General features: G+C 38.1%; 1 protein-coding gene across 1 annotated transcript in view; it reads left to right on the forward strand.

Moving 5' to 3' along the window:
• OXCT1 (3-oxoacid CoA-transferase 1) overlaps nucleotides 1-22,588 on the forward strand; it is a 128,101-nt gene that overhangs the window by 29,490 nt on the left and 76,023 nt on the right. The gene's annotated exons all lie outside the window — the stretch shown is intronic.

The raw sequence follows: 22,588 nt of genomic DNA on the forward strand, positions 1-22,588 counted from the left end.
TTATACTAAAACTCCGCCGTTTTGTTTATACATATATGAAACCGAAAGGAGACTTCAAAATGAGTCTTAAGTTGAGGTTTTGAGATCACCTTGGAACCAAATTTTCATGGGAGTTGAGATAGTTTTCCCTTGGGAGGGCTTTATAGGAACCCATCTTGGGATCTGGAAATGTTCTTGATTTTTCTTATGATGGTAGTGTTGTATGTGACATCTTTTGACAACTCCTTTTGCTTGGCCAAGATGGCATTTCATGGAGGCAGTACAGTGGTATTTTTGAAGCAATCAAGTGTGAGAGGTTCTGTTCCTTTATTGGAAAGTGAAGAGTATTATTTTTAAAGTGCTGTGGGATGTGGAACTTTCGACCCAAGCATAGTAGTTTCTTTTGCAATGGCTTTAGTATATTGTTGGCACTTAAAATAGATAATGTGGTTTACTCTGTCTGTGTAATCTGGGTTTTTATTTATTGTATCATCTTAATGACCTGTCCATGGCACACATCTGTAACATTACAGATGAAGAAAAGCCTATATCATAGCTTAAAATAATTCATAGTTTAACACTGTATTGGTTTTATGTACTTCTATAAAACTGCTGGAAACTAATATTTCTTCTCTGTGTATCAGAGGGGCATTGTGCATTATCCTGGGTGAAGTTTTTTTTTTTTTTCCTTCTTCTTTTAAAGTCTGGTTCTTTTCAGCCAGTCTTATTTTTTCCAAGAGCAGAAAATGACCCTCAAGTATCTGAGAATCACTGTAGATATTAGAAAGAGAGGTTCTCTTTTGGTGTAAAGGAAAGGTGGATAAATCCCTTAACTGAGCCTGCAAGTATGATAAAGATCTCTGATCTAACACAGCACGCTCATTCCTGTTAGGCCCAGATTCCCATTAGGATGCCTTTCAATACAGTGCTGCAGCAGCCACCCCCAACTGACTGTACCTGCACTGTCCAACATGGTAGCCGCTAGCCACACGTGACTTTTAAAATTTAAATAAATCAAAATTAAATGAAGTAAAAATTCAGTTTCACATATGGCTAGGGATTGCTGTGTTGATTAGCGTAGATATAGAACATTATCATCAATGTAGAAAGTTTTATTGCACAGAGCTTAATTAGAAGGATCAAGATTAAATCTAATTTGTCGTTGTAGTTTAGGAATATAAGCAAAACAGCTAATTAGACAATAGATTATTGTAAGCCTATGCCCTCTGCATGCTCATAGTAGAATAGGTCCACATGCCCTTAGGTTGAATCGTCTGTGTGCTCAAAAGTGGAAAACAATTTGGAATTGGGGATGGTGAGTAGATTGGAAGTCTTCTGCTATGAGGTCGATTTTGATTTTGTGACTTTGGACTATTCTGAGTGTAGTGAGTACCCTGGACCTCCAGCTCCTCTTCTGTGCTACGTTCTGTGCAGTCCGTTACGTGCATTGGCCTCCAGGATTCTATAATGCTTTCTCTCTCGCCCTGTCCTGCTTTATTTTACAGTGGTCCTGGTGGGATGGATGATTATGAGCTGGTCTTTGAAGTGTAGTATTTAGGAGGAGTCTTCAGGGATCAATAATTGTCTGCATATTCTCCTGCTGAATATTAATAATAGTAATCGCTACCATTAATCAAGTATTTATTATGTATTTATTAGTTATTGCTGTATTTTTTATGTACTTTATGATTATTTTAATCCTCAGAATAGTCCTATGAAGTAGGAACCATTATTATCCTCATTTTACAGATGAGGACTTTAAAACACAGAATGGTTACATTAGGTACCTGGTGTCCCACAGCCAGGTGGAGCTAGGATAGAACCATAGAAGGACTGATTTTAGGGTGTCTGCTCTTTTCCATTATTTTATGAAAGACTCTCAAATCGTCATAAAAAGATGATATTTCAAACTCTTGAAAGATGTTGAATCTCCAGCAGTAGTCCATTTCAGTGCTGACTATTAGAATCAAGCTGATAGGGAGTTTTTTGGCCAATATAGTCCCCTATCCCTGGCCTTCCTTGCCAATTATTTCAGTTATGGTCTTTTTCTTCTCCAGTACCATCGACCTGGGAGATGGCTTGGAGAAAAGCATTGTCCTGTGATTGAGAGCCGTAAGGGTCCATTCAGTCTTTGTGTTGGACTCTGTTCATTCTACTGTGTAGCCTTTTTGAGCTTTGTGGCTTTTCACAAATTTCCCTAAACGTGGTGACTGAATGTGTGTTCTAGTACTGTGGTATCCGAAACAGTGGGAACTATAACGGTCACTACACCCTGCATTTCAGACAAAGACTTTTTGTTAGAATTCTTTGCTCCCCTCCTTTCTCCTACAGATGAGGAAATAGAGGACTTTTCAGTAGCAAAATCTGGGTTAGAGTCTGTCTGCTGAAGCTCCAGGCCACTCTGGAAGGCTGCATCTTTTCCCCCTTTCTCCCTGTTTACATCCTGTCACTTGAGTTTTAAGGAGGGTCAAGCTGTAAACATCTAAAATATTCATGATGATTCCCTTAGACATCTTAACATTTTTGGGCTGAGAAGCAGGGCGGTAGAGGAACATGCAGGCTTTTTTTGCTCATAATTTTTTCTCTATTAATTTCCAGTAAATGTTTTATGTCAAGAAGTAAATCAGTATGTTTATCTTGAATTAAAGAGAATATCAGATTTGCCCTTGATGTGAATTACTTCTGATTTCTGCAAAAAGGGAACATTACTCCTTTTTGGAAAAGTTTTCCCTTTCAGATGTCTTCTAAACAAACGTATGAGTTGTATAAAACCAAAGAGGTGATCAGTTATGTCTGTTTTCCCCTTTAACAAAACCAATATGAGTACTGCTTTCATATTTCTTAACACCTGCAGCCATTTGCATGCTTCACCACAGAGTTGTGACATACTGAATGCTGGCTGTATCCCCGTCTTACCCCCCCCCCCCCCCAACCCTTAAAAAACTGGATAGTTACTTGGGAAAAATAGTACAAGTGGGTGCACATATTGGTACACATGCCAGAGAGATAATTCTCTTTTTAGCCCAGACAGTGTTATTTCTGGACCTCTCTCTCTTTGAGTGGGTGAAGTCTTCTCTGATAAACTTCGCAAGTACAAGTGCAAAACCAGCCACGGAACAACTCTTGGCGTTGCATTCCGCGTGTTTAATAAGGAGTATCCAGGACTGTTATGTCTTCCAAGGGGAATCCATTTGACTTCTGGAGGGGTCTTGTTAACCACTCAACTCCTTGTGAGCCCCTCTGCCAGTCTCCTGGGTGCATATCCTACCATCCTGGGTTCCTCTGGAAAGTGACCTGTTTCTACAGTTTTTTTTTAAGCAACTTATAATAGAAAGCCTAGGGGGAGGGGCAGGAGCGCTTCCCTCAGGAGACTGTTGACGCTTTCTCTCCTGCCAGCAGCCTGGCATGCCTGCACTGTCAGAAAAGGTCGTCTGACTCAGCCACCGAAGGCTGTTGAAGCTGCCTGTGACCGAAATAACCCAGCTGGTTTCATCAGGCATGTGCCCTGGCTGCTGTTAGAAGCCAGCAAGGTTTACACAAGGCCTCTGCAACTATTTTAGCTAATTTCAGCTTGTAGTTAAAATAAGTCTATTCATTATCACGACTTCAATAGTTATTTTTATTATATTTATATTATAGTGTATTTATTCGTTTGCTTATGAAAGAATTGTTTCTATTACGGGATATGTGATGCACACAAATATTATATACATAGCCTGTGTGAGTTATGAATAATAATAATAAATTGAACACTTGTGAACTCACTTAAGGTAAGAATTAGAGGCTTGCTTGGACTCATTTTCATCTGCCTGCCTCCCCTATGGAGAAAGCCACTATCAACAATATTATGTTGATCAGTCCTTTGCTTTAAAAAAAATTCTAAGTCATAAGGTATGGACATGTGGAAGATTATCTCCAAAAGGATGTCGTAAGACTTTTTGTTTCAAAGAGCCAGGCTCTGGGAACTGTGACTTCTGTGTTCTGTACTAATGCCTGGCACATGGCATCCCTCCTCAGGAGAGGAGCTAGAGGAAAAGATTAGGAGTGCATCTGCCATCCTGCCCGGAAGCTGCGTTGTTTCCAGTTGGGGGGTGAGGGAAGGTGAAGATTGCAGTGTAAATGGTATGTAAAATTTTGTTGTCGAGGTTTGTGGTGCAGGATGATAAACTTACACAGCAGTAAACAGAAGACTGTTGTGAACCCACCTGAGCTCATCACTCAGCTCCAGTGACTATCAACCCATGGTCACTCCTGCCCCATCTACATCCACATCTCCTTCTTTCCCCTCCTGCATTATTTTTAAACAAGCATCAGATACATCTTGATGACATTTTAGGAGAAGTTCAATGAAGCTCACAAATTCTAGTGTGCCAGGCACTTTTCTAGGTATTGGAAGGTTTTCTAGGCTTTTCTAGGCACTTTTATAGGCTTTTCTAGGTTAATAGCATGAACAAAACAGAAAAATTTCTGCCCTCATAGAGCTTATGTTCTGATGGTTGAGATAGACAATAGATACAACAAATAAATAAAATATAGTATATTAGATATTGGTCAATGCTAAGGAGAAAAAACAAGGCATGAAAAGGGACATGAAATGTCAGGAGAAGAAACTGAAATTTTAGATAGGGTGGTCAGTAAAAGACCTCACTGAGCTGACTTTGGAGTAAAGACTTCAAGAACGTGAGGAAGCTGGAGGTCTCCAGCTGTCTGAGGGGAGCAGTCTGGGCGGCGGGAGGAGTGGTGGGTGGCAAGGCCTGAGGTGGGAGCGTTCCTGGTGGGTTTGAGGAGTAGGGATGACATACCCTCCTTCCTTCAGTGCACGGTGGTGGGCTGAGGAGGCTTACGTGAGGGTAGCTTTCTTGAGAGTAATGGCAATATCTCCTGGGCTATGTGAAATATGATTTCTATTTTTAGTTCATTTTGTAATAGTTCCCAAGAGGTGTTAGGCCTAAATCTGACTTTAAACTCTGAGGTGAATGGAGAATGTGATGTTGAGATGGGAGCCGCCTGGCTTTTGTGACGCTCTGGCCCTGCCTGAAGGACTTTGCGTTGGTAACTCCTCATGAATTACCTGAGCAGAAGTGATCCAACTGGTTGTTATTCCACTTGACAGTAGAAGGTGGGAACACAGTGGGTTTTACCCACGTGACTTAATCACTTCAATGAATCCCATGAACATTTCATCTCCACCGAGCAGGCCAATTAATGGATCAGAGGGACTTTGGTTACCTTCCTTCCTGCTTTAGAGAAAATGAAAATGCCTGAGGGATAAACATAATTCCTTTCCTCTGAAGTTTCTTTTATTCTTAATCTTTAGATTGCTAATGCCTTATGATTTTACAGTTTCAAAAACAGAGAAACTCATAATTTTTCCAAAGACAGTAAAAAGAAAAAAATTAGGTATAAACAGGAAAAAAAATTAAAGCTTCTATCCATGTAAGACAAATATTTCTAACCATGTTGAGAAACTTCATTAGACAGGTTCAATTTCAAGCACATAGACAGATACAGGCAACTACTGCTTGTGCCTGTGTGGGATTCATTCACACACACAGACCTTTGATTGACATGTGGAGATGTGATATTTATGAGAACTTGGCTGAAATGTCAAATTTGACGTTCACTGTGTGTAGCATTATACGTTAAATGCCCTTCCCTACACTTTGGTATTTACCTGGTGAAGCTCTCTGCTTCCCTTAGTTGGCTTGAAGAATGAGGACAGCAAGAAACTGTGTATCCCAATTCTCTTTACTTCATCCACATGGGCCAATTGAGTTGAACACTCCACACAAATTCTTTAAAAAGGGGGGTTGGGGCTGGGTAAGAGAGCTATTTGATACAATACAAAAAGAAGGAACACTCTCTTCCCACCAACGCCCCCAAACCCTGGGAACCATTGATCCTAAGGCAGAATACAGGCACCTTCCCGTGTGTTAACTTTGGGGTGGATGTAGTGAGCGACAGATATCGTTTACATTGATTGATTTTGAAACTAGTTAAGTTATATAATATCTTTAATTTGCATTTCTTTCTCTTACAGTTCTTCAGTCAGAAGATTTTATTTATGCTTTTGGATTTTACTTTTTTTAGTTACTAAACAGCTCTGAAAGACATATCCATAAATTCTTATGCTACAGATTTAGCCAGAGATAGAATGCTTTGGCAGATAAGATGAAACTATCCTTACACATCTAAACTAAATGAACTGATTGATTCTGCTGATTTCAGAGTGTTGAAGTATTTAAAGACAATTCATTCATTTCCTTGAATTTTCATGAAATGCAACATTGGTTTGAAAATATTTGAATGCTAATGAGGATGTATTTAGTGAAGACATATTGTAATTGAGTATTTGGCAAAATAACCTTCTCAGTAATAGAATTACTATTATGTTAGTATTTGCTGTTTCTACCAAGGAAGCAGTAAATATAAAAAAACATAGGGGGCCAGCCTGTTGGCATAGTGGTTAAGTTTGTGCACTCCACTTTGGTGGCCAGGGTTCTTAGGTTTGGATCCTGGGCATGGACCTGTACACTGCTCATCAAGCCATGCTGTGGTGGCATTCCACATACAAAATAGAGGAAGATTGGCAGAGATGTTAGCTCAGGGCCAATCTTCCTCACCAAAAAAACAAACAAAAAGCCCCACAAAAATAACATAGACTTGGTGAATGCCCAGTTTTAACTTTACTGCATTTTTTGCATACTCTTGTAGATCACTAAATATAATTCTTAGCCTGATGACTATTTACATCCAGAATAACAGCAGAATAGAAATATGGTTTATTGATGATAAAAATATATTAAATCAAGTGCTAATCCTGACATTCTATTTCTTGTTGCTTGGTAACAATGCAGCAACTATGTGAGCGAGTTTCATTATCTCAGGTACAATGGACTTCATTGCATTGTAGGGTAGAAATACCAATTACAGCAAGTCATTTGTATGCCATTATCCTTACAAAATTTTGGTGCTATTTTTTATTGTTAGTGCAGAGATCCTAAAAGAAAGCCGTTTTAATAATACATCCCCCTTTTTTTGATGGATTGGTGAATTTTATTCTAGCTATTTTTGGCTTTTTGACTTTGTATCTATTTATAATTTTTGAGGCTTCACAAATTTGTGTTTTATCAACCTGCACTGTATAAACTTAGGCTTTTAAATTTCAGTATCGATATGTGTATTATAAGTGATACTTCATTAGTTCTTAACGAGCATCTTTTATCCTTGACCACCTGGGGTGGGGGGAGAAAAAGTATCCAGGCAAGTTTTTTGCCTCATGAAAAATAGGGCACATTCCTCCTTCTTCTCTAATACAGAGCATTCCTAGTTTTAGTACCTGCTTCAGGAAAAGGAAGACTGTTGAACCAGTCTGATTTGTTTTAAATGAGAGACTGATTCATGTTGTATGTAACTATATATGTTCTATATAATATTAGTTCACAATTATTATTTATCAACAAGGGCTGATAAACTACAGCCCGTGGCCCGTTTTTGTGCCACCTAAGAGCTAAGAATGTTTTTTCTTTATTTTTAAAGTGTTATTAAAAAAAAGAGGAAGAGTATGTGACACAAAGCCTAAAATATTATCTGGCTCTTTACAGAAAAGGTTTACAGACCCCTAATTTACAGCGTAATTTTCATTGCTGTAGTCTGAATATGTTAAATGTCACTCAGTATTATTTCTTAAAGGACCGATGAGCTTAAGATGAACTGAAATAAAATAATAACTGGTTTGAAAGAATCAATGAAAAATTAAATGGAATAATATGAGTTTGTGTAGAAGTAGTGAAATGACTATGAGTGTGGTAGGCCTGTTCGGGGGGCAACTATGAAGAAAGGAGAGTATATAGAGCAATTGTTTATTCTGCCCCAGTTGTTACAATTTCTTTAATATCTCAATGCCTTTGCCCTAAATCTGACTTTGATATAATCATGTGTCAATGGACTCATTTTATTGGGAGCTTCTTGCCTTTTCCTGCCTATTTGACTTATGTCATAGTTGGGGGCCAGTTTCTTGTGTACACAAATGTACCGTCAGTACCCTGGGGTGATGGGGTGAGGACTTCGCCAGCCTGACCTGTGCCCGGCATATGGCTGCAGCTCCTGCAGGCTGGCAGGCTTCTAGGAGCTGTGGACGTGGTACAGACTTGGAGTCGTCCTGTGTCCCTGGGGTTTGGAAGGACCCCACTGCCCTGGGTTTTCATCTCCTCTGGAGCTGTCCCCTCACATGCTGGAGAGAGGGAGGAAGAAGGGGAGTCGAGACACTTTGGGGATGGTGAGGCTGATTTTCTCGGGCTGCTGAACTGTGGCTTTTAGTTTGCTATTATCTTTTAGTCAGAAGCACATTTGTATGATTTATCTGGTTATTTCCTATGTGTTGGAAAGGTAAGGCCTGAAATCAGGAACTTAACTAGGGCAGCCGTGTGCTTTCTGTCTGGCACCAGTCCTCTTAAGAAATAGAAAACCTCGGGGCCGGCACCGTGGCCGAGTGGTTAAATTCGTGCGCTCCGCTGCGGCGGCCCAGGGGCGGTGGTTGAGGAGATAAAGCAGAAAAAAAAAAAAAGATTGGCTACAGTTGTTAGCTCAGGTGCCAGTCTTAAAAACAAAAAAAAGAAATAGAAAAAGCTTAAACCTGCCGAATATTCCAGTGATGAGAGACAAAAGTTGATTATTTTAGCTGGATTCAACCTCTTTTGTGTAAACAAAGGTCCAGAAAACTCTATACTTGAGTGCCATCTTTTAGTAGCTTGCATTTTTATATTATTTTATGTTTATATAATACTTTATGTTTTTCAAAGCACTTTCACATTATGCTGTCTCATTTGATGCTCTTAATCACCAGGTGAGGTAGGAGGAGAAGCAGTATTATTATATTACAAATGAGAAAAATGAGACTTGGTTATGGTTCTGGGAATAGACCCCTAGGAAGCTGAAAGGACACTTGGAGGACTTTCCGTGCTCCATCTGCCACTGGCACGCCATGACAATACCAAGGCTTTATTTCTCACTTGCTGTCAATAGGAAGAATTGTAGAACTCTGAAAACGTATGTATGTGGCTCTGTGGGCTTTTGTAGGAGCTTGGATTTCATTTTAAGTGCAAATGAAAGGGTCATGGTTTTAGCTTATACGTTGTATGTCAAATGGATTTTATGGAGGCAAGAAGGGAGGCAGAATGGCCAACAAGAAGCCTATTGCAGTGGTCCACAGGAGAGGTCATGGTGGAGTGGAGGTGGGGAGGGTTGATGGAATTGAAGAAAGAGTATTTTGTAAGAGGAATCTATTAGACTCCCTGATATCTTGGATATGGAGTGTTGGGGAAGAGGAAAGGCAGAGATTAAAATGACTCCCAGACCTGACTTGAGCAATGATGTGTTACTGAGATGAGAGAATCCTGGGAGGAAAAGCTTTTGTGAGAGGAGGGGAAACAAGCTCACTGGGATGGATTGGCTCTTTTAGGCATTGAGGTGGTGATGCTACGGGTGCAGGTGGGTGTGCTTGAGTGGTGCTCAGAGGAGGTCTGGAAGAGAGTTACACAACTGGGAATAATCCATACATATTTGATAAATTAGAGTCGCAGAATAGAAAAGACCACATAGGGAAAGAAGTCCTGGGACTAAGCTCTGAGGAGTCTCAGTATATTTCTTCGACTTTTTTTTTCTTTTTTGTGAACAATATCTGAGATGAGGAGTCACATCTTTGCCTTTCACTAGCATTATGACCTTGAACAAATTGCTTTAGAATCCCAGCTTCTTTATAGCATCTCCTGTCTGTTTGCTTATTTCACATGTCTATTTTGAGCACCGGTGGGATAGGGCATTTGAATGTGTTTTCTAAAGCTTTGAACTGCTGCGTTCTCATCTCAACCACCTCCTGCTGCTTTGGCTAATAAACCTCAGACGACTGCTGTTGTTCCCAGTGACCCAGTGATGACTACAGAACTATGCAGTGGATGGCAGCTGGCAAGGCTCACCCTCCCTTTTCCCATCTCCCAAAGTTCTTGAGATCCAAGAGAATGAAAATTCCATAACAACCTCAATTTCTAAATCTTAGTGTATTATCAAAAAAAGTAGCCAAGCTTGTGTTTGAAATATTGTAAGCTTTAATCATCAGTAAATTACCTTATATTTAAAGCTCTTCTAAACCAACCTAAGTATCTTGATCCCTTACATCAAGCAAAAACTATGATGACTTTTAAGGGGAGCATTATGGACACCTTGAAGAAAGGAAGATTGTTATGAATCTGTCATTTCATTGGCTTAAGTTGCATATACTCAGAAATTGATGACTTCTCTCTGCTATTGTATTTTAAATGGAGCATTAGACAATGACCTGTTTATCTCTTTTTGTACTTTGGTTTAAAAGATTCAGATATTCTGGTTTGATATGAAAACTAAAGTTTGTTCCCTGATGAAACTTGCTTGTGCTGGATGTCCATCTTGACTTCTTTTCATTGAAAGTAACATTTGTTGTTCTTTTGGGTGCAAGAGAAACAAAATAAATAAAGAGGGCCTCAGATATTCATTGATGATTTGTGTTGAACTAAAGGCACACCACCACCTGCAAACATCAGAGGGACTAAGTCCAAAAATAGATATTTCCTTATTTCCTTAGGATGGAACACGCTGTTACATATAAATAAATTAGTCTGCAGGTGTGTTTTCACTGTTTTCTTTTGAAAGCTTTGCCTTATTGAGTTTTCACAGACTCACGAAAAGTGTGTTTTGTTTTGTTTGTTTTTAGCTGAAATGGTTTGAAACAGTTGGTTAATTTGGGAGAAATAATGAAAGACTAGAAACCAAGAATAACTTAACTGTTATAAAGTAATATATATCCAAAGGGAATGAAACCATTAACTTGAAAAGATATCTTCCCCCCATGTTCATAGCAGCATTGTTTACAGTAGCCAAGACGTGGAAACAGCCTAAGTGTCCATCAATGGATGAATGGATAAATAAGTTGTAGTATATATATATATACAACGAAATATTGTTCAGCCATAAAAATGAGGAAATCCTACCATTTGTGATGACATGGATGGACTTGGAAGGCATTATGCTAAGTGAATGAAGTCAGACAGAGAAAAAGAGACCCTGTATCTTTTCACTTCTATGTAGAATCTAAAAATAAAACAACCAAATTCATAGAAAAAGAGATCAGACTTGTGGTTACCAGAGAGGAGGGTTGCGGGAGGGGGAATTGGAGGAAGGTGGTCAAAAGGCACAAATTTTTGGTTATAAGATAAATAAGCTCCAGGGATGTCATGTCCAGCATGATGACTACAGCTAACGCTGCTGTGTGATCGATAGGAACGGTGTTAAGAGAGTAAATTTTTAGAATTCTCATCACAAGGAAATATCCTTTTCCTTTTTTCTTTTTATTGTATCTATATGAGAAGATGGATGTTAGCTGAATGTATTGTGATTATCGTTTTGCAATATACATGAATCAAACCATCCTGCTGTACGCCTTGAACTTGTACATTGATGCATGTCAGTTATTTCTCAATAAAACTGGAAAAAGTGTATAGATGAATAAAACTACATTTTTATCAACACTTAAAAAAAAAAAGAAATGGTAATGGTTTTCTACTCTTTGGTTCATTTTGTAAGAAATCAAGACCACATGTCCAAGAATATAGGTCACTTTCTGTCTGATTCAGCTTCTGACATTTAACGTTAATATACAGTGTTTCTGTCACTGAGTAACTAAGTCAACATTCAGTTACTCTGAAGAGAATTCTAAATCCAGATCCCATGGGAGGGAAGTTAAACAGGAATCTAAAGTACCCTAGTATCTTTTCTGTGCTTGCTGTGGAAAGAAGCTGGGTTTTTCATTTAAAGAAGCTATTTTAGTTTTCTTAATAATTAAGGGAAAGGATACAAGTTTTGCCTTGTATTGTGAAAAAGTTCTTTTCAGTTTAGAATTTCATGTTAAATTTTGAAACAGGTTTGCTGGCACAGACAACCCAGGGAAGAAAAATTCATCATTATCAATCTCAGACGAATACATGTTGACTGTAGATATAGAAAGCTACAGGATTAAGGCTGTTGAGTTTGAAAGTTAGTATAATTTAAATTTCTCTCAGTTTGAGGAATTTACAAAGCTCATTCATTTTGAGAATTGGCATCTCACAGGTGGAATTAGGTCTTTAGAAATAAAGGAAGTATTAAGTAAGGTTTTAAAGGCAGTTCTATAAATCAACTCCTGTTATAAAAAGAAGTATTTTAGCTGCTGTTTTATTTATAGATTTTTTTTCCCCAATGCTTTTGGCACTACGTTAGCACCCAAAAAGTTTTCATTTATTTTTCCTCTTTGTTGGTTTATATGTTTAATGTAAAAAGTAGCATTTTTTTATGTGAATTGATGCAAAATAGGAGACATTTCCCTATATAAAGAGACAGGAAAATAGAATGGAAAGCTTTTCTTCATGAAATTAATTTCCAGGAAATAGGAGGAGTAGTCAAGTGGTCCGAGTCAAATGGATACAGCTAAGGTATGACCTACACAGTGTGCAGTAGAGTCTATAATTGAAATATTTTCAACAGTGGCAATAGCAGGTGAAGGAGTTATAGCCTAATAATAATAACACTAACGGTAGCAATGACAGACACAACACGTACTATTTGTACCGTGCACTTAAGTACAAAACTCTTCAAGTCACCCACTATATAACCTAGTGAGGTAGGTTTTATTTCTTTCTGCCTCGAAAACCTATGTTCTTAAGCACAAGCAAAGGATAGAGGGTGTATTTTAAGGTGCGTTTTGCTTTATACTTTGCTGTATTAACGTTTTTAATATACTTTACTACCTCCTTACTGGCAGGGTCATGGATCTTTAGCTAATTGAGTTTTTCAGTCAACTAAGTGTAGCTCCAGGACCATGTTAATGCTTCCCTAACCACAAAATTAAAAATCATTCAGGAATGTTAGCCTCTTAAAACTTATAACATAGGTAATGTCTTAAAAGCTATAAAATGAGAGCCTTCACACTTGAGAAGCTTGAATGTTTTTCCCCCAATTGAAAATGAGGTGATAGTGTTATGTAATTGTTTTAAACCAAGATAGAAATTTAAGAACTTTATATAATAAATACTGGCAGTGATTATCTACTTGAAAAACAGACACTTCCAATTTCCAGTCTGGCATCTAAGGAGCTTGGAAGTCACCCCTCCTGTGCTCACAATAAGAAAAAAGCTGAACAAACTGAAATCAAACATTGCTTCTTAGATCCATCAGAGAATTGAGGCACAGGGCAGACTGCTGCCTCCAAAATTAGAGAGACAGACAGGCTGATACAGAGAATCACAACTTACTGGAGCAGAAGCCGAGGAGCAGAAATCTCCGTGGGAGCTAGCACTGGGGTAGGAAACCCTAAATTAATTGATGAATTGCTGGAGGCTCTCAAGTTTGAGAGTTAAAAACTTCCTGTTGGCCCAGTCTTGGGTAGGGAGGGGCCGTGCTTTCATGAGTTTTACCTCTGGGATTCCAACCAGATTCTCACAATGAAGATTGGAGAAAAATCTCCCTGTGCTTTCTGGAGGGTTGCCATTTTGAAATATACCCAGAGCATTCTGTTCTTCTTAACAAGGCCTGCCCTCAGGAGAAACTATTTCAGCAGAGCCTAAGTGACCTGGGGAGAAGGAAATACCCAACTCCGGCTTTCTCTATCCTTCCATATGGGGGAGGGGAAATAACCAATTCTGGCCTCCTTTCATCTTCCTCTCTCACTTAGGGGGGAAAGGGGTCCCACAAAACTGAAAAGCACTAGTGAAGGTCACAGTCTGGGGGGCAGAGGCTCGCTAAAAGACTGAGACCTGATCATAGGGCTATGGATGCTTCTCTCTCCCCCTACCCCCACCACTACTACCACACAGCAGGGCTCCTATACAATAACAAGGAAATACAACTGAAAGAACTCCATGTCTTAGACCTTATTTAAGAAGTCTCTAGGGAAACCCAAAGACAACAGAGGAGACAAAAACAAGGACAGTACAGAAAAATGGAGCCACTAACACCTACAGCTACAGCAAACAGTAAACACAACCTAACTTCTAGACAGATAAACATAAAATCTCACAATTAAGGCCTATCTACCTCAGTTACTTTTACTCAGTCCATCATGTCTGGCTTTCAACAAAAAAAGTATAAGGGATATTAAAGACAACACAGTTTGAATAGATAGAGCAAACATTAGAGCTAGACTCAGATGTGGCATAGATGTTGGAATTATCGGGGTGGGAATTTAAAACAGCTATGATGAATTTTCTAAGGGCTCTAATGGAAAAAGAGGACAATGTGCAAGAACAGATGGGTAATGTAAGCAAAGAGATGTAAACTCTAAGAAAGAATCAAAAAGAAATGCTAGAAATCGAAAACACTGACAGAAATGAAGAATACCTTTGATGGGCGTATTAATAGACTGGACATAGCCAAGGAGAGAATCAGTGAGCTTGAAGAAATGCCACTGGAAACTTCCAAAGCTGAAATGCAAAGAGAAAAAAGAATGAAAATCACAGAACAGAATATCCAAGAACTGAGCAATTACAAAAGATGTAACGTATGTGTAATGGGAATACCAGAAGCAGAAGAAAAAGAGAAAGGAACAGAAGAAATACTTGAAGCAATAAGGACTGAGAATTTCCCTAAATTAATGATAGACATCAAACCACAGATCCAAGAAACTTGGAGAACACCAAGTGGGATAAATACCAAAAAATTTACAGCTAGGTATATGATATTCAAATTTCAGAAAATCAACAACAAAGTCTTAGAAGAAACCAGGGAAATAAAACACCCTACCTACAGAGGGACAATAATAAGAATTACATTAGATGTCTCTTTGAAACCATGAAAACAAGAAGTGTGGAGTTAAATATTTAAAGTGCTGAAAGCAAAAAGCCACCAATCTAGAGTTCTGTATCCAGTGAAATTATCCTTCATAAGTAAAGGAGAAATAGACACTTTCTCAAAGAAACACAATTGAGGAAATTTGTTGCCAGTAGACCTGCCTTGTAAGAAATGTTAAAAAGAAAAATTCTTCAGAAAGAAGGAAAATGATATAGATCAGAAACTTGGATCTACATAAAGAAAGGAAAAGCATTAGAGGGAATAAATAAAAGCATTAGAAGGAATAAATGAAGCTAAAATAAGATCTTTTATTTTTCTTATTCTGAATTGATCTAACAGATAACAGCTTGCTCACAATAATAGCATTAATGTATTCCATAATTATAGCTTATGGGTAAATGAAATGAATGATAGCAATGTTATAAGGGACAGGAGGGAGAAATGAAAATATTCTGTTATAAGATACTTACACTATCTGTGAAGTGGTATAGTGTTGTTTGAAAGGGGAATTGGATTGGTTGCAAATGTATATTGCAAACTTCAGCACAACCACTAAAAAAGGTAAAAAGAGAAGTATAACTTACATGCTAAGAGAGGAGAAAAAGATGGAGTCATATAAAAAGCTTATAAAACTGGAGAAGACAGAAAACGGGTAGAAGACAAAAAAGAAACAAAGAATTAGGGCAACAAATAGACAATCTAACGAACATAATAGATATTAATCGACCGATATCAATAATCACTTTAAATGTTAATGGTCTAAATATACCAAGTAAAAGACAGAGACTCTCAGAGTGTGTTAAATAAGACCCAACTATATGCTCTCTACAAGAAACCCACTTCTATTTTCATCCAGCCTTATTGTGGTATAATTGATGTAACATTGTGTAAATTTAAGGTGTACAACATGTTGATTTGATCCACTTAGATGTTGTGAAATGAAGACCACTGTGGCGTTAGAGCCAACACTTCCATCACGTCATATAATTACCATTTCTTTTTTCTGGTGAAAACATTTAAGATTTATTCTCTTAGCAACTTTCAAGTATATAATACAATAGTAACCATAAGCACCTACTGTAGATTAGGTCCCCAGAATTTATTCGACTTCTAACTGGAAGTTTGTACCCTTTGACTAACATCTCCCCATTGCCCCCACCCCCCAGCCCCTGGCAACCATCGATCTACTCTCTGTTTCTATGAGAAACCCACTTTGAATATAAAGACACAGATAGACTAAAAGGAAAGAGATGGAGAAGATGTGCTATGCTAACGCTAATCCAAAGAAAGCTGGAATAGCTTTATTAGTATCAGACAAAGCAGACTTCAGAATGAGGAAAATTATCAGGGATAAAGAGAGCCATTCCTTGATGGTAAAGGGGTCAGTTCTTCATGAAGACAAAAATCCTTAATGTGTATGCAGTGGCAGTTGGTTCTTGTTCCTTTTTTTCCCCCTACACTCACAGTACTAGTCTCATTATGACCTTCGCAGATAACAGCGCCAGCTGCCCAGTACCGTCTTCACAGAGGTTTGGGTCACAGCTCTGAAGCCCTTTTCCCACTTACCAGTTCCAGCTTCTTCCTTTTGTTCCTCTTGAAGTTACTATGTCTGTGTCACCTCAGTGCTTTTTTGCCTTTCAGTTCTCAATTCCTTATTTAAATTCTCTTTATTAAAATAACTGACAAAAATTAACTCTAAACCGAGCATAGACCTAAATGTAAAATGCGAAACTATAAACCTCCTAGAAGATAACAGAAGGGAAAATCTAGGTGACGTTGGGTTTGGTGATGCCTTTTTAGATACAATACCAAAAACACAGTCCTTGGGCAAAAGATCTGTACAGATACCTCACCAAAGACCATATGCATTTGGCAAAAACATATGAAATGATGTTGAACATCATATGTCTTTAGAGAATTTCAAATTCAAACCATGAGATAGCACTAAACATCTGTTAGAATGGCTAAAATCCAAAGCACTGACAACACCAAGTGCTGACTAAAATGTGGAGCAATAGGAACTGTCATTCATTGCTGGTGGGAATGCAAAGTGATACAACTGTTTTCAAAGACATTTTGGCAGTTTCTGACAAAACTAAACATACTCTCACCACATAATCCAGCAATTACACTCCTTGGTGTTAACATACTCTGCTACTTGGAACACTTCCTGAAAGATTAATAAATTGCCTGTTTTTGTTTCCGTGTAGAATGTATAGTGGGCTTGTTCATGCTCTGAATGTGAACCATTGTTGAATTTGGTATTTGATTTCTTATATTTGTCCCAAATATCCAAGAACTACTTTCTTGGTCCTGTGTGCCAATTTTCATAAGGAAATAAGTTTTATTCTTTCAAGGTGTTACTGCATACATGTGTGTGACCACATATAAGATAAAAACAATACTTCACTTAAATATGGGAAATGGACAATAGACTAGAAATCCATTCTAGCTGCGCACTGAGTCAAGTTCATAGCTTACCCAAACTGCAAACTGCCACCTTTAGAGTTGCTTGGGAATATAGTAAAAACTGTGATAGTTAAGTTCACACATGATAAGGATCTGCTATTAGAGACACAGTAATTATCTTAAACAATTTGATTTGTGAGAGAGGACCAACTTGAAATTAGAAGTTGTATATAGAGCGATGGTTGCTAAATTTAATGATAAAGATAGTAATTGCTGTGGGATCCTGGTGGTGGTTGTTGCATGGTTTGTGGCTCTAACCCTACAGAACCTTTCTATTTCTTGGCTTTGTGTCTGAAGATATTTATATATGGTGGATTGTAAAGGAAGGACAGGGCTCCAGGCATTTTACACCTGCCTCTTGGCTCACAAGTCTAAGGACATTTGGGTGGGGATGGGCCAAAATGGGGTGTGGAGACACTTCCTGCATGGAACCAAGGGCCTTGAGGGAAAAAATGGAATTGGATGTCTCTTGATTTGATTTCCTTAATTACTGTTCATACCTATATATTTGTTTTTATAAAATTAGGATCACATTTTGTATTCTTTTTTCATTACATAAAACATTAAGAATGCTTTTGCAGGTCAGTAAATATTACCTAAAAAAGGATATTTTAATAGTTATACTCAAATTTACATTAACAACTCTATTGTCAGACTTTTTGTTTTCCATCTTTCATTATTATTAATAATACTTTAGTGAATATCCTTGTTTCTGTGCACATCTGAGTATTTTCTTTGATGAAATTACCAGAAGTAGATTTTTTGGGTTGTGCATCAACATTCCGCAAACTTTCGTTAAATATTGCTAAATTGTTCTCTAGGAAGGTAATTTCAGTTATATCCCCATCCATAGTGATGTGTAAAAGTATCATTTTGAACCATTCTCAACAACATGGATATTATACTTAAAATTTTTTTGCTAACTTACTAGGTGAGAAAAGCTGTTGTATGATTTTAATTTGCATATCTTTATTTTTTTTTAAGGAAGATTAGCCTTGAGCTAACATCTCCCACCACTCCTCCTCTTTTTTTTTGCTGAATAAGATTGGCCCTGAGCTAACATCCATGCCTATCTTCCTCTACTTTATATGTGGGACACATGTCACAGCATGACTTGACAAACAGAGCATAGGTCTGCACTGGGGATCCGAACCAGCAAACTCTGAGCCACCAAGTGGAATGTGCAAACCTAACCACTGTGCCACTGGGCCGGCCCCTTTAATTTGCATATCTTTGATGACGAGGAAGTTGAATATTTATTGGTTGTATTTCTTTTGTGGTTTTATGTGTTGTTGTAAGTATTACTATCGTTATTTTAATGGAACTGTCTCTAGTATTTCTTTTTTTTTTTTTTTGAGGAAGATTAGCTTTGAGCTACCTGCTGCCAATCCTCTTTTTGTTGAGGAAGACTGGCCCTGAGCTAACATCCATGCCCATCTTCCTCTCCTTTATATGTGGGACACCTACCACAGCATAGCTTGCCAAGTGATGCCATGTCCACACCGGGCATCTGAACTGGCGAACCCTGGGCTGCCAAAACGGAATGTGCGCACAATGGGGCCACTGGGCTGGCCCTTTGTATTTCATTCCCAAGTGTTCTTGAGTCCCCCACATAGATGAGGAGTTGTATAAGTGGGAAAAAGAAAAAATTCAGGCTTGTGATTGATGTGTGCTCTGGAGCTAGGCTCTCTGGGTTTGAACCCAGCTTCTTGGGGGTCCTCCAGCTGCTGGACTCCGGGCAAGACCTTGATTGGCTATAGCTAGTAGAATATAAAAGGAAGAGCATCTTGAACCTGCAGCAGTAACCCAGTTATGGAAGTAAAGATGGATAAGGCTTGCAGAGAGAAGGTAACCGTGGCTGGCAGCTGTATCCACAAAACTCACTCCTAAAATAAGGTATGAGTCAAGCGCTCTGTTGATTCACTGTTTTGAGACAGCTCTCTAAAAGTTATGGTCATGGTTTCCCACAAAATTGTCTCGTTGCAAATGAGGACATAGATTCTATTGAAAAAGAGAAGGCAAGAAAGGGCCAGCGGGCATTTCCAACATAATGTAATGGTTTTGGAATCTTTACCTATGATATTCTCTTCTGAAAGGTTATTGAATAATAAGATGCAGTATGACTGGCATAAAATGAGGGGATGCTCTCTTACAAAATTATCATATTGCAGAAAAGGACAAAGATTCCACTTACTAATTTTGCTTTCTCTGTTAGTTTAACTAACAAACAACTTTTGACCTACTTATCGATTTCTTCCATGTTGGTGTTAAAAATTTAGCTTGTGATTTTAAAGTCACTCCTATTAAAATAATAGTGGCTTTTCTCACTCCTTCCAGAGACCCTGTCAAAAAATGTTATTTTTTCCACCTCAAATATAGATCCACTCTATAAATACTGAAGTGATAATTAGGGCTTCTGCAAGATTGTTTCATTTTAAAAATTAGCTGCTTTTTTTTTTTAGGAGTTATTCTCCAAATCTTTCTTGTTCAAGAGTATAGCTAAAAAAAGAAGGCATTTTTAAAGTCATGGCTCATATAAATGATTTAAGTAAGAAATGTGTGAGAGGAGAAATGATAAACATTACTCATCGACCCTTTTTCTGTTGTTAGTTATATTTCTTATAAAGGCATTTCTGTAAGTATCGTTATTGTAGTTGGAGCATGGAGCATATGGCAGCTTCCTAAAATTAGAATATATTCGAATTTCCCAATGGCCTTTTACTAGGCCCTAGAAAATCCAGGTGCTCAACCAAAAATTAATAAAAGTGAGAGAATATAATTACCAAGGTGTTAAAATTTTCTTTCTGGAGAGAAGCCACGGTAATCAAAAGAAACTGCCCTTAGCAACATTGCTTAAGGTGAACTCTCTTGTGAGTTTTGTGAAGTATGAAGGAAATCGTATTTCTTTTTTGTTCAGGTTGGCTGTCGCCATTTCTGATAGCATTTCCGAAATTAGGTTCCTTGCTCCCTAAAATAAAGATAAATTAAAAATTCCAAACTTCTTTCTGCCACTCCTGTTCCGATGCACCCTAGATCCTTTCACAGGTACCAGCTCGCCACGTTCCCACATAGAGCACATTCTTCTGTGACTCCAGGCCTTTGCCCTGGCCATTCCTGCTGCCTGGAATACCCTCCTCGTCCTTCTCTTTGTGGCTTGTTGGCTGCTTTCTCAGTGGAGCTTTCCCTCTATTATAGCATTTATTACCATGTTATATTGTGATTAGCAGTTCATACAACTCCTCCATTAGACTGTTTGCACCTTGTGGGACCTTGTCCTACACATCTTTGTATCCCCAGCACCTGGCACAATGCCTGGCACATAACAGATGCTCATTAAATGACGTTTCAGTCACTGGGCCAGCAGTTTTAAAATATAAGCATCACTTTACAGGCTTAGAAATGTTCTGCCCATTTTAGTTGTTCTAGTCATTATCCTGCCATGGTCTAGGGAAGCAAAAATGCCTTATATTCAGTGGTTCTTCTTCTTGGCTTTATGTTTGCAGCCTTTGTTGGGCCATGCATTGAGAGACTTGATAACCTGCCACCAGCTGTTCTGTAATTCCCTTCCTTATTACTGTGACTAGCTTCCTCTGACTTCCCTGGGATCATTTTATCTCAAGGTGCGCCTTTTAATGCTGGCTGGATTGGATAGTGTGTCTTATTCAGTAGGCTTTTATTACTCAGCTAAAGCAGAACAAAACATATGGTAGTTAACTCGACATGCAAAGGGTTATAAATTGGTGGCAAATAAACTGGCTGTGTAAATGCAGCAGGCTGGCTAGTTATGAGAGAAAGGGCATAGCAAATACACAGGTACAGAGTGGTATTGAAGGTATAGTAGCATGGAATTGAAATCATGCGTTGCATTTAACAAAGTACACCCAGTGAAAGGGGACTGATCTAGTGTTGAACAACCTGGAATAATTAGAAAGGTATTGTAGGTTAATGTGTGTACTTTAAGGTCTTGTTATAGAGCGTCCAGGAACTACGTAGACTTAAAACATGAAGAAAAGAATATTAGGCATCATTTAAAGTTCAACTTTCATGTTTTAGAGATGAAATGATGTTAAGAGGTTCACATGAGAACACAGTACTAGATGATATTAGGGCTGAAACCAGAATCTACATCTTTTGACCCCAAGTCCAGTTCTCTGTGTCATACTGTATTGTCTCTTTGTTTTTTAAGTATAGAAGTCAGTGAAATGTATGGCATTAGAATCATGTGGACAAAAATCCCTCTCTTACAAGTATTGACATCAGTAAAGTACTGTTTTCTATGAACCATACCCACTTTTCTTTAATGGGGAAAACTCTTCCTAAAAGATTAGGGTGCTTCTTTTAATTGTCATTCTTAACTTTTTGAATATGTTGTTGAGTTTTGGGGATGAGCTGTGAATGCTGAGAAAACATTTTAGATTCGGGACCTTGATCAACTCTGTTCACCGTAGCTTTCAGTAATTGCTGTGAATGACAGCCTCAGAGCTACGACTGGCCCTGCTCTCCTAGTGATGACTAGAGGCTGAAATTCGATTTTTTTGGAAAAAACTGGAAATAAGTGATGCCAGCCGCAAAACTGATTGCGTGTCTCTGCCGTTTGTACTAAGAAGGCCGTTTGATCTTCATGCTAAAGTCACAGTTGAGAAAGTGATGAATATGTTTGAATTTCTTTAGAACTTAAAGATCTAGTTTTGGAAATTGAACCACAAACAGAAGAAAGGGAATGGTATTTGTTTTGAAGTTTATTTATCTTTTTATTTTATGCCTACCTTTCTTACACTAAATCAGAGAAAACAAACATGGCATTTTAATTTTCTTAATGAAATAAGTGGGATTCCGCTTTGCTTACTGCTTCATAGAAATGAAAACGTATGGAGAACATTTAAAAGATGAGGTGATAAAAGAAAGATCTGATTCTATTGCACATGCTAAACGATTTTAAATTTAGGAATTATTGAGTCATCCACAAGCTGAATTCGAGTCACAATCTCTGTTAGATTAAGCAGCCCTTATCTGTGTGCTGGGAATGCTAGAGTTTTTAAACCAAGTATCCTTTGCAGTTTATGTGTTAAATGCTGTGTTCTTGCATTATAAAAAGCTCCAAGGATGATTAACAGCCCAAATTGAAGGAAACAGTCTTAAAGAGTAACCTTTTAAAGATTTAGTTGGCATCACTAATAGGCAGTTTTTCTGTCACTGTAAAACCCAACACAAACTTTCTTTTTCTCCCTGTTTCTCTGTAACTCTCTTCATTGAAAAATGTTCCTAGCTTAATTCTATTAATTATATCATG

The sequence above is a fragment of the Equus quagga genome, chromosome 9, assembly GCF_021613505.1.
Source record: "Equus quagga isolate Etosha38 chromosome 9, UCLA_HA_Equagga_1.0, whole genome shotgun sequence".
Lineage (NCBI taxonomy): Eukaryota > Metazoa > Chordata > Mammalia > Perissodactyla > Equidae > Equus > Equus quagga.